The sequence below is a fragment of the Mus pahari genome, chromosome 5 (assembly GCF_900095145.1).
Source record: "Mus pahari chromosome 5, PAHARI_EIJ_v1.1, whole genome shotgun sequence".
Lineage (NCBI taxonomy): Eukaryota > Metazoa > Chordata > Mammalia > Rodentia > Muridae > Mus > Mus pahari.
The window spans coordinates 55484705-55495784 of record NC_034594.1 but is presented as its reverse complement, the minus strand read 5'-3'; the positions used below and the strand labels follow the sequence as shown (position 1 = coordinate 55495784).

General features: G+C 44.5%; 2 pseudogenes; both read right to left on the bottom strand.

Annotated features, from left to right (window-relative positions):
- Positions 1-678: 678 nt before the first annotated feature.
- Positions 679-3356, bottom strand: LOC110321949 (annotated as a pseudogene).
- Positions 3357-4135: 779 nt separating this feature from the next.
- Positions 4136-4365, bottom strand: LOC110322662 (annotated as a pseudogene).
- Positions 4366-11080: the final 6715 nt, after the last annotated feature.

The window sequence follows — 11080 nt, the reverse complement described above, 5'->3', positions numbered from 1 at the left end:
CTGGTGTCGAACTCAGAAATCCGCCTGCCTCTGCCTCCCAAGTGCTGGGATTAAAGGCGTGCGCCACCATGCCAGGCTCTAGACAATTTCTATAGCTGCACCAGCATGGTAGTAAACTTCTTCAAAACAAAAACAAAACAAACAAGAAAATCTATTTTGCAACTTGTTGCTGCAATAGAGAAAAGGTGTCCAGACTTGATGGAATTACGACAGTCAATATAATTGAAGGAAAGGTAGTCATGTATGGTGCTAGTTAAACAAGTAGAGCTGTGCTACCGGCTTGGTTCTATGGACACTGCATGCTTTACCAAATGGAAAAATTCATCCTAAAGCCTGGCTGTCCACCACCTGGGTGCTGGACATCGAAGGTAGGGCAGCACTTTGTCATTGTCACTGGTGTGGGCGGAATACAGTTTACTCGGCAAACCCAGCAACAACTATAGAGGGGCAAAATAAGCTTCCAACTCAAAAAAGAAAGGAAAGAAAAAAAGAGAGAAAAGAGAGAGAAACCATAAAATCCTAAAAGGTAGAGGCTCAGCATTAGCACACTGGCTTCACAACACATCTGCAGCTAGGTTCAAACTGCGCATACTCCTTACTTGGAGCTGCACATCTAACTCCAGAACTCGAGGGAGGGTAACTTCTTGGGAGTAGGCCAAAAAGACCAGAAAACCCCACTTTAAGTTTCTTTTCTCTATACATGTTTTTCCTGAAGCTGATTTGAAGGGGAGAGGGGTCTACGGGCTGAATAATCAATCCTCCTCGTCGTTCTCATTAAAGTCATAGTCGTTGTCGTCATCCTCCTCCCCAACATAGGTCATAGAGGTCTCCACCCTGGAGCCACTGTACTAAGACCCATTGGAGCTTGTGGCCAGCATTCCATCTGCACCATTGCTTAAATCACTGGCAGAAAGCCTTGTGCCATTGGATGTAGAACCTATTGTTGTTACGAATACCAATACTCCACCAATCGATCCCTGAGCCATTTCTGTCACGTATGGTTCTAGAGCTTTTGGTACCAAACTTCTTGCCACCTTGAGGTCTTCAGCAGAGCAGTTGCCAGACTCCAGGCCACAAGCCATGCCCATGCGCTTGAGCAACCTCAGTGTCATCGTGGATTTCAAACGTGTTATCAAAGTTAAACAGTTACTCAAATTTGTCATTGGAGACGCTGCAGTCAATGACTGTCTTCCTGCTGGTGTTGACAATGAAGAAGGGCAAGTGGATGACAGAGTTGGGAGGAGGCGGTTTGCGGGCCTGCTGCTCGACTTGGCGATTTCTCTGCACCAAGTTCTTGAAGGCAGTTTGCTGCAGGATGAGCTCCTGGAGCTGTGACTGCTTCTGTTTGACCCTCTCCAGTCTCCTCTGCCTCTCTACCTCTAAGTTCTGGCACTCCTGAGCGGAGTGGTGGGCAGGCCGATCCATTTGCCTTGGAGATGATGTTCATGGCCATTAGCACATTTAAGGCATCGTAGACACGCCGCAGGATGTTCTTCTGGTCATAAGCTGATTGGTTTGGTAGGATGTGGTTGTCTGCAGGGCTGAACTCTGCCACCAGCTTGTCAGCCACCTCATTGTAGGAGGTGGTTCCTTTCCTCTGTACCTTCTCACACACCTTCAGGGAGAAATGCCAAAGGCCCTTGTCATTCTCCTTGCCCCTCCTGTTCCACTTCCCAGCAGACCAAGGTGAGGAGTCAGACGTCTGGTTCTGGGTCACCAAAGTGAGTGTTGGGAGTGTGTGGGCTCCCTACCACAATAGTGTCGGATGCTGCAGGTCTCTGAGGCGTGCCAATCTCCACTTGCTCTGTGACATTGACACTGGACTGTACGAAGTTTTTTGGCAAAAGCTGCTTTCCAAGTGTGTTCACTGTGGATGGGTAGACAGCGACAAATGATGCCACAAATCTTTTGCCATGTTACTAGACCTAGGAAATCAAGGCTTTAACTGCGTACCCTCCACAGAAGAAACTGCACTTATTCTGGGCCTAGCATTGGGTCCCAGAGAAGCTATTCTTAAAATCACCATTCTTCTGTTTTAATTTGGTTCTATCATTGATTTTTTTTTAAATTAAATCATTGGGACTTAAATCCCAAAACCTTTTCTTAGTTTCACGTGAGGGTACACATCAAGGATTGGAAACAAAATTCCGAGGCAAGCATGGTGTGATTGTTGTGGAACCCGCCTCAGGGACCTTGGACTTCACGTTTTTTTTTTTTTTTTTTTTTTTGTATTTATTATCTTTAATTTATTTTTTTACACTACAGTCATTATCCCCTTCCCAGTCATCCTTCCAACAGTTCCTTATCCCATTCCTCCTCCTCCCTGTCTCCAATAGGATGTCCCCTTCCCATTCCCTGGGGTCTCTAGTCTCTTGAGGGTTAGGTACATCTCCTCCGAATGAGGCCAGACCAAGCTGTATATGTCAAATTTGACTTTTATCCTGATCGTTTCTCAATACTTGCATTGAGCGGTGAACCATGAGAGGAAGTCTGGTAAGATTGAGCTAAAGGCTAGAAGCCCCAGAGACCCTGAAGGAACAATAGGAGCTTCACCTGCTTCCAGCATCATGCCCCTGTCAAGTCACCTCAGATCCCCAGAGAGATTTGTGGCCATCAGTCACAAAGGGGCAAAGTCCCAAGCCTCATGTCTTTGAGGCAACATTCCTAACATCTCAGACCAAGACAATAGGAAAAGAGACATGGCCACAGTAAAGGAGGCCCAAAAGCATTCTCCATGCTAATGAGGTTCCTAGAGGTCTGCAGGGCTTAACCAAGAAGTTTCTGTTCCCAGACATTCCTCCCTGCAAAAGGTATTTAATCTCAGGCCCTCCCTGAGAAGTGGGGTATGGTTTTATGCATCCACATTCTGCCCTGACCAAAATCAAAAGAAAACAAAACAAAAAACAAACAAACAAAAAACTTATTTAGAAGCATGGAATGACTCTTCCCCAGGATCTACCATGGGGAGCCATGAAGAAGGCCTTCCCCCTACAGAGCCACAGCCCATAGGAGGATTCTCTGTGCTCCCAGCCACAATTCGCCACTGAGCCTGCATCCAACAAGTTAAGGACAATCATCTCTGCTAGGACAAACTGGTGCTCCCCTTGTACCCTGGCCCTGCTTGGGCTAGACACTGTCCCCAGCCTGCAGGGCCACAACTCCAATCTCTGCTCTTCCATGACTCCTAGACGGACCTGGCCTTCCCCCTTCCGAAGCTGCTCCTGCTCTGCCTGCTTCTCATGCTGCTGTCGCTGCTCTGCATCTCGAAGCTTTAGCTTGAGAATCTTGGCTCTGTGGAGATGCTCAACTTTCAGCTTCTCCTGATGGCCCAGGGCTTCTCTGATACTCTTCTCCATCACTTCCTCGATGTCCCGTAACTCCTTATTCAGCTTCAACTCCTTCAGCTCCTCAAACCTCTTTAGCTGCACTAGCCCCTTCTGCCATTACCACACACACACACACACACACACACACACACACACACACACACACACATCAGTGTCCCTCTGGACCTGAGGTAAACTGATGTGGGCTCACAGCTGCTCTGGAAAGCACTTCAGCCAGTTTGTCAAATTTTTCACTTATATGACCCATGTGAAGTCTTTCATCAGAAGCCAGCCATTTATCCAGTGGAATTTTATAACCCTTCGAGTTCTTCCATTTGGCTATACATGGTGGGATCTTCCACGCCTGCTGCTCTTTTACATGAGATGACCACCAAGAACAGCAGCAGCAGTGGAGTACAGGCGGCTGGAGCCTAGAAGACAACGTGTGTGCTACAAAGGGCAGAGCTGGAGAAGTGACCCAACCCCTAGGAGGAGCCCAGAAGATCGTGAGTGGATCCCAGACATTGGATGGTTGGAGTTTGATTTTGCTTTTGATTGTGACTGTGCCCTGATATTTTTCCCTCTTGAAATAAGAAGGCATTTTGGTGGAGCCCACAGTCAAGAGACTTTGAATTTTTAAAAGACTTTGAATTTTAAAAGATATTGAATCTTTTAAAGGTATTGAACTTTTTTTTTGGACAGCAGTAAAGTTTTTATTCATGTGAACTGTTAACAATGACTGTCTATACCAGTGTCAAATGAGGGTGGGAAAGGAAGGCAGGGCAGAGCGGGGCAAGGAGGAGGAAGAAATTCCCCTCTACTGGTAATAAAGTTCCAGGTTCATCCCATCGTGGATTTCATAATCTCCCAGAGACACGTGGTCCTTAAAAATTGTGTACTACTTTTTAAGAATGATCTTATTCCAACGAGTGCCAGTTTGAGCCTCTATCAGTTTTTTCAAGTCTCCAATGGTGTCATCCGTGTTGCACTTAACACAGACTTTCTTTCCTAGACAATCACTGCAAACCACCTCAATCATTGTGGCTGGAGCTCCAATGATGACAAAACTTTTTTTTTTTTTTTTTTTGGTTTTTCGAGACAGGGTTTCTCTGTATAGCCCTGGCTGTCCTGGAACTCACTCTGTAGACCAGGCTGGCCTCGAACTCAGAAATCTGCCTGCCTCTGCCTCCCAAGTGCTGGGATTAAAGGCATGCGCCAACAAAACTTGCAGCCCGAACGCTAAGAGATTTCAAGATTGAACTTTTAATATGTAAAGAGTGTGGAACTTTTAAACCCTCTCTACAGGTGCAGCCACTGGGACCTAACACCATCTTCCCTTCTTTGGGTTAGATTTGTTTGCTAGGACAGTTCATGAACCTGGTGAGTGACATCTTCTTCTGCTTCTTCAAGTGCAAATCACAGCTTCCAGAGGGCAAGTCTTGCTTGCAATGAGGAACACAATGAAGAAAATGCTCAGTGCACAGGGGTCCTGACTGAATGGCCTTCTAGGCTTTGCAGTTCTTTAAGCTGGAATTGTGGCAACCACCGGTCTGTAGTCCAATAACCCAACAAAGGTCAGCTTTCTCAGTTCCACGAGGCAAGTTGTTTCAACTGGACGTCTGTAGAAGGAGGTTCCAGCAGATTTTCCATCAAGCAGTGGAAGAAGAGTGAATCTTCCTTCTTCCAATGTCCTTACGTAGGTAGGTCTCTAGCAGAAGGTGTGGCCCAGATTCAAGGTGTGTCTCACCACACCTAGACTTGGAAATTGTTTTGTCCCAGGCTGAAGTCAGAGTCCTGGGATTAGAGGCCTGTACTACCTCGCCTGGGCCTAAGATTTTCATGACCACTGCCCCTCAAGATCTCCCTGCCAAGATCCAGGTCAGAAACTTGTGTCTTTGGTTGGGCTTCACCTCTTGATTTCTCCTGATCTACTGTTGCTCTGTCACTTGATCAGGATGCCAACACCTTCAGGGAACGACGAGGACAGACAAAAAGGGCATCCTATGCCTAGGAAGCTGGAGGCTGGCATGGAACTGTGGTTCAGACACTTTTCCAGCTGCCAAGATACTTAGCATGGAATGCAAAGCCCGTGTCAGATGACTCACTTCTGTTGTCAGTTCACACCCCTTCCATTTTCCACACGAAACACCCCTGTTCAGACTTAACGAATTAACTTTCTCTAGCATACATTGTTTGTTTGTGTTTCCCTCTTTGTCCAAAATGCCTTTTGTCAGTGATAGGTTTTAATCAGGCTCTCAAAGAAACCACCATACTCAGAGGAGCTAGGTCCACAGGTCGGGGCTCACTTTTCCATCTTCCTCAAGACCTGAGATAGGCTCCTGCCATGGGATTTATTGCATCCTTTAAATACAGCTCTTTTGTATTCTAGTATCCCTTACCATATGGTGGATCCTTTGAAGACAAGAACTGAATCTTCTTCACCCAGGTCCCAGAATGCATTGCAATGTCTGGTACACAATTTTGCCCAATATTTGAGAAATGAATGACTATCTACGGAAGAGACCCAAGGAAAATAAACAAAATCAAACAAAAAGGAGAAAAATCTACAAGAGATCTTTCATACAACTATTTTTCCTACAAATGATCCCAGAATCTAATAATCAGTGAACCAGAATGTACTGGCATGAGGGAATAAATTGTGCACATTATGGAAGACATATTAATTCTGTGGGGCTATTAAAAGCCATTTAGATTTTGGCTACACAATTCCAAAATTGCCTGATAACATTGTGAGCAAATCAGTTAAAGCTGGTAAAGCAAACCCTACCTTTGGAGAGAAGCCAGTTCTAAATTACTGATGTGTTAGGTTTTTTGTTTTTTGTTTTTTTTTTCATTGCAGGTTTATAATTTTAAGATCAGTGAAATGCCAGGCCTGCCTTAATGAATAACTAACATTCAATATTTGTAATTATCCAAGTACATTTTTTGATATTTAAATGGTTACCCTAGGACTGCACTGAAATCAGAAAGAAAAAGAAAGAAAGAAAGAAAGAAAGAAAGAAAGAAAGAAAGAAAGAAAGAAAGAAAGAAAGAAAAAAGAAAAAACCAGCTTCTCTTTAAAAAGCAGTAGCATAACAATCTTGTCTGTAAAAGTTCTCTTCATCCAACACTTCCCTTAAACATTTTGCAACAATGCAAATGTAAACTTTAGTTCAACCTAGGTTGAAACACCAATTTTCTTCATTGCAAGGGGTATGTTAATGAGGTCATATTTTACGTGGTGGAACTCAGCTTTTTGTTTGTGTGCGTGTGTGTGTGTTCCTTTGCTTTGGACATGTTCTCATCATACGAATCCTTCTGTAAACATTTCCTGAGCCACATCCAGATCTTCAGTCATGTACCCAAAGAGCAATTCTGATGGGAAGCACACCCTCTCTAAATAGTTCAGCGCCTCTCCATGGCCTTAAAACAATCAAGCTTTGCAACTTGTTTCTGGCTTCAGCTTCTCTTCCAGTGCTATCTATCCCTTCCTATCTCTTCCCTGAATTCCTGGCAACCTCTGTCATTTCCTTCTTGGAACCCAGCAGCCACTTGGCTGTCTGGGTACCTGGCTGTTGGCTATCACAGAGTCAATCCAAAGGCCATAGTCACCCAGTTCTTTGGCCTGGTGGTCCACTTTGTCCTTTACTTTCAGGGCTGGATGACGTGACTAACATGTCCCCTGGCAGAACTTGATAAAATACAAGTTGCTCTTTCCACTGTAGCCCCTTCCACCAGGGTTTGGCATATTTGAAGGCAGCACCTTTATAGTGCTAACCTTTCTATTCCCAAGGTCCCCTTACTGTGACCAAATATAATAGGAAGAAAACACTCACTAAGTGAACCCACAAATGGAGTTTTGGGGAAAAAGGGTAATGTTGTCAACAAGTTGCTTTCTGGCTTTGGTGAAATCAGATCCTCTTTTAGTTAACATCTAAAGATTTCTAAAAATTGAAAATAATATAAAATCATTACTGGCACTTTTTTTTAGTGAGTACCAGTAGAAACTCACCAGTAGTTCTATTTCTTATTTTTCCATAAATTACGGGGGGGGGGGGAAATTGAAGAATTGGACTACCTCTTTCCATTCTCCCCAAAGGGAGGAAGAGGTTTGAGTTCTGACATGATAGCGAGGCTGTTCAGATTGGATCTGAATCTTTCCAGTCACATGACCCATGCTCCATCTAAGAAGAATGAGTCCCACCATCAGTGTGCACTCACTGATGCATCTTGGAGGAAGAAGATTGAGCTGACTAAAGGATAGGGATGCTGTGCTGCCTGCCATGACTGGCTGGTTTACCTGGGCTAAAGCCCTGCTCTGCTCTGCTCTGCTCTTCTGCTCTGCTCTGCTCTGCTCTGCTCTGCTCTGCTCTGCTCTGCTCTGCTCTTCTGCTCTGCTCTGCTCTGCACTTCACCATCAACACCTGTAGAGCAGGCAAACCACATACCACATAGGAGATGAGCAATTAACAATGCCTGGCTGTTCCCTGCTCATTCTTTGGCACCTTGATCCCTTCCTCAGAGAAGCTATCTCCATGCTTTGGGTAACTCAGTATTGATCTAAACTGAAGTTGGACTAATGTATATTTTATCAACACATAAAAATATTTTCTGAGCTCTCTCTCTCTCTCTCTCTCTCTCTCTCTCTCTCTCTCTCTCTCTCTCTCTGTGTGTGTGTGTGTGTGTGTTTCCAGTCAGCCTCTTCTTTCTCTATCCCCTCTCTTTCTGTTCTTCTCTGTCCCCTTTCTTTCTCTGCCTCTACTCTCTTCCTGAGACTCCCTTCTCAACTCCCAAATAAACATTTTATATTAATTTTTTTTTTCCTGAAAGCTTGGTATGGTGGCACATGCCAATGTAGAAGGATGGCCCCTGAGTTTAAGGCAAATGGGACCACACAGTGAGTTCCAAGCCAGTGGGTGTTACACAAGAAGATCCTACCTCAAAACAAACAAACTATCCGACTAAATGGCAAGTATTTCCTCACTCCTGTGCACTGTAAGTCTTTGAGATTTGGCATTCGTATTGCACACACATACACAACAAACAATGAACAAAACCATAAGATTAAATCTCAGACTCATTGTCGATCGTTATAGCTTCATTTCCTTGTTACACCTGTGCATATGCACTTTTTCCTTACAAATACCTCTGGGGTGAAGCAGAGTACATCACCATTGCTAGTTAATATTTATGGGTTTATTTGCTTTCAGCTAAGCTCTACTTGAGGACAGGAAATAGGGTTTGGTGGGTGATCCTGAGTAAAGAAAGAGCAGGGAACAAAGAGAGAAGGACAGAAAGGGAGAGGCAGGGAGAGAGGAAGAGTGGGAAAGAGAAAGGAGAGGGGAGAGAGAAGAATTAGAGGTGGGATGGAGATGGAGAGGAGGAGGAGGATAAAGGAGGAGAGGGAGGGGAAGGAGGAGAAGGAGAGGATGGGGAAGGGGGAGAGGGAGAGGGAAGGAGAGGGAAGAAGGAGAAGGGAAGAGTGGTGGGGAGGGGGGAGAGAGAGCGAAGGTGTTCTTTTGGCCAGGAGGAGGGCTCTGGAAGCTAGAAGCATGTTCACCCTCACAAACTCCGTTCTTACTGCTTTGGCCATTAGAATTATTTGGTCTTTCTGTTTTTACCCTTAAATAATTCGATCTGGGGATCTAATTTTGAGCATGTTTGTATTGGAATGTTTTTAGTTTATTGGAAATTTATAAAATATTTTTTGTTTCTGCCCACCCCCCAAAGGCTAGTAATATTAAAGATCTAAGACAGGATCATCTTCATTCAGGAGCACAAATATTCTCTGAGTTGCTTGGGAATTTCAAAGTATTCCAAGTTGATTTTATTGGTTCGTGGACTGGGAGCTTCCATTCACTGTAACCACATGCCTGAGACAGTTCATTTACAGAGGAAAAGCTTCCTTTGGTTCACAGGTTTAGTAACTCTGGTTGATGACTGTATAGACATGTGTTTTGGGCCTTGGGGCCAGTAAGTACTGGATGGAAAGATCGGGATGTGTGTGGCAGTAACAAAGAGTCATCTAATATCAAAGAGTCATCTAATATCAAAAATATAAAAAAGATGGAGGAACATGGCTGAGAATTGACAACACACTTCAAGAGACTGCCCAGGAGGCCCCACCCCCTAAAGATTTCACCATTTTCTAATGGGGACCTAGTCTTTAAGTGACTAGCCAGCAATATCCAACCTAGACCATTCAACCCCTGGCTTTAGGCGGCTCCTGTTTATTTCACAATGAAAAATGCACTCATTCAGTCCTTGAGAATACCTGAAGTTTTAGGTATCCCAGCACCGCTCAGATCTCCTCTGGTGGTTTTCTGTAAGCTAGATGCAAAATGGGCTCTAAGCCCTGTCGGAAAACTGAAAGAAAGTTCCTCATTTCCAGATGTACAAAAGGACTGTGTGGCTTTAAGGCAGGCACATGCTAAGCATCTCTATTCCAAAGGGAGAAACAGAAAAACATGGAGGGTAAGGTCAAAGTGAGGCTGAAAGCCAGAAGGGGAGACATTAAACCCTCAAGTTTCATGACTGACATGTATGTGGGGACACTCCAAGAGACAGGGCTACTAAACCTTTCTGCATACTGACAGCAAGGGGCTCTTGGAGGAGAAACTGAGTCACTGCTGAGACTGAAGGAGGCTTCAATATCTGCTGGCTTGTGTGTGGCTGCTGTCCCAAAATGCAATGTTCCAGGCTCCAGAGTAATCCTCCAGGTTGAGGGCACTCCTTCTGTCACACCTTCGTCACCACAGTGGACCTTATGCCAAGATAAACCCTTCCTTCTTCAGGCTGCCACGTCAGGCATCTTGTCACAGAGCGGAGAAAAGTAATACAGGAGGAGATTTCTAGCAGGCTGCTCTCTGTGAATGGCGTCCCAGGGAACGAGATTCCAAAGAAATGCTTTGGTTCGTTTGGTGGACTATTTTTTTTTTTTTTTTTGACCCTTTGCAAAAGCATAGGATCACATTTCTTTTGGAATTGGCAAAAAGTGATTCTGAATTTCAAGGTAGAACATGACTTGCTAAAACCTCAACATTATTAGCAGGATGATTTCCTAATGTGTCCTTTTATCTTGTCTTGAGTGTTAAAAAAAATAACGCAAATCATAGAATGTTTGTGCAGGTCCTGGGCTTAAAGTGAATTGAGTATGCGCTCTCCGTTTCATCTTAGAATATCAAAGATCAAGAGATAATCTCCGCACGAGCACTAGTGCCTGACATGTTGGAGGTGTACCACACATCAATTGCACGGCTTATCCCGTTATCTTTATAGCTACATGACAAGCTAAGTGCTAACATGCCAATTTTATGGATGAGAAAACGAGAGCTCAGAGAGATGTAAGAATTCTTGTAAGGTCATGGAGTTAGTTATGAGTCACTTTTCAAATTCAGGTTCCCTGATCACTAAACTGTTGCTTCAAACCCTGCCGTGGGTCCAGAGTAGAAAGCCTCCCAACCCAGAGGCAGTTTTCCCACACGTGACTCAGAACTGCTAGAAAACAATAGCTACAGTACATCTCCCCATGCTGGAGGCTTCCTGTGTGAGCAGAGAGCACAGGCTTGCAGAAGGATGTACGGAGCAGGTTGGTGGGATGCTCATCATTCGGAAACTGAGTTGTGTTATAACACTGGACCCAGAGGGAGCCTTTATAGTAAACAAGGGTTGTATTCTTTCTTCATCCCTAGTCATTAAATACACCCTAGGAGAAGAAAACAAAGAACGGGAACTAATGGAGTTTTATTTTCTAT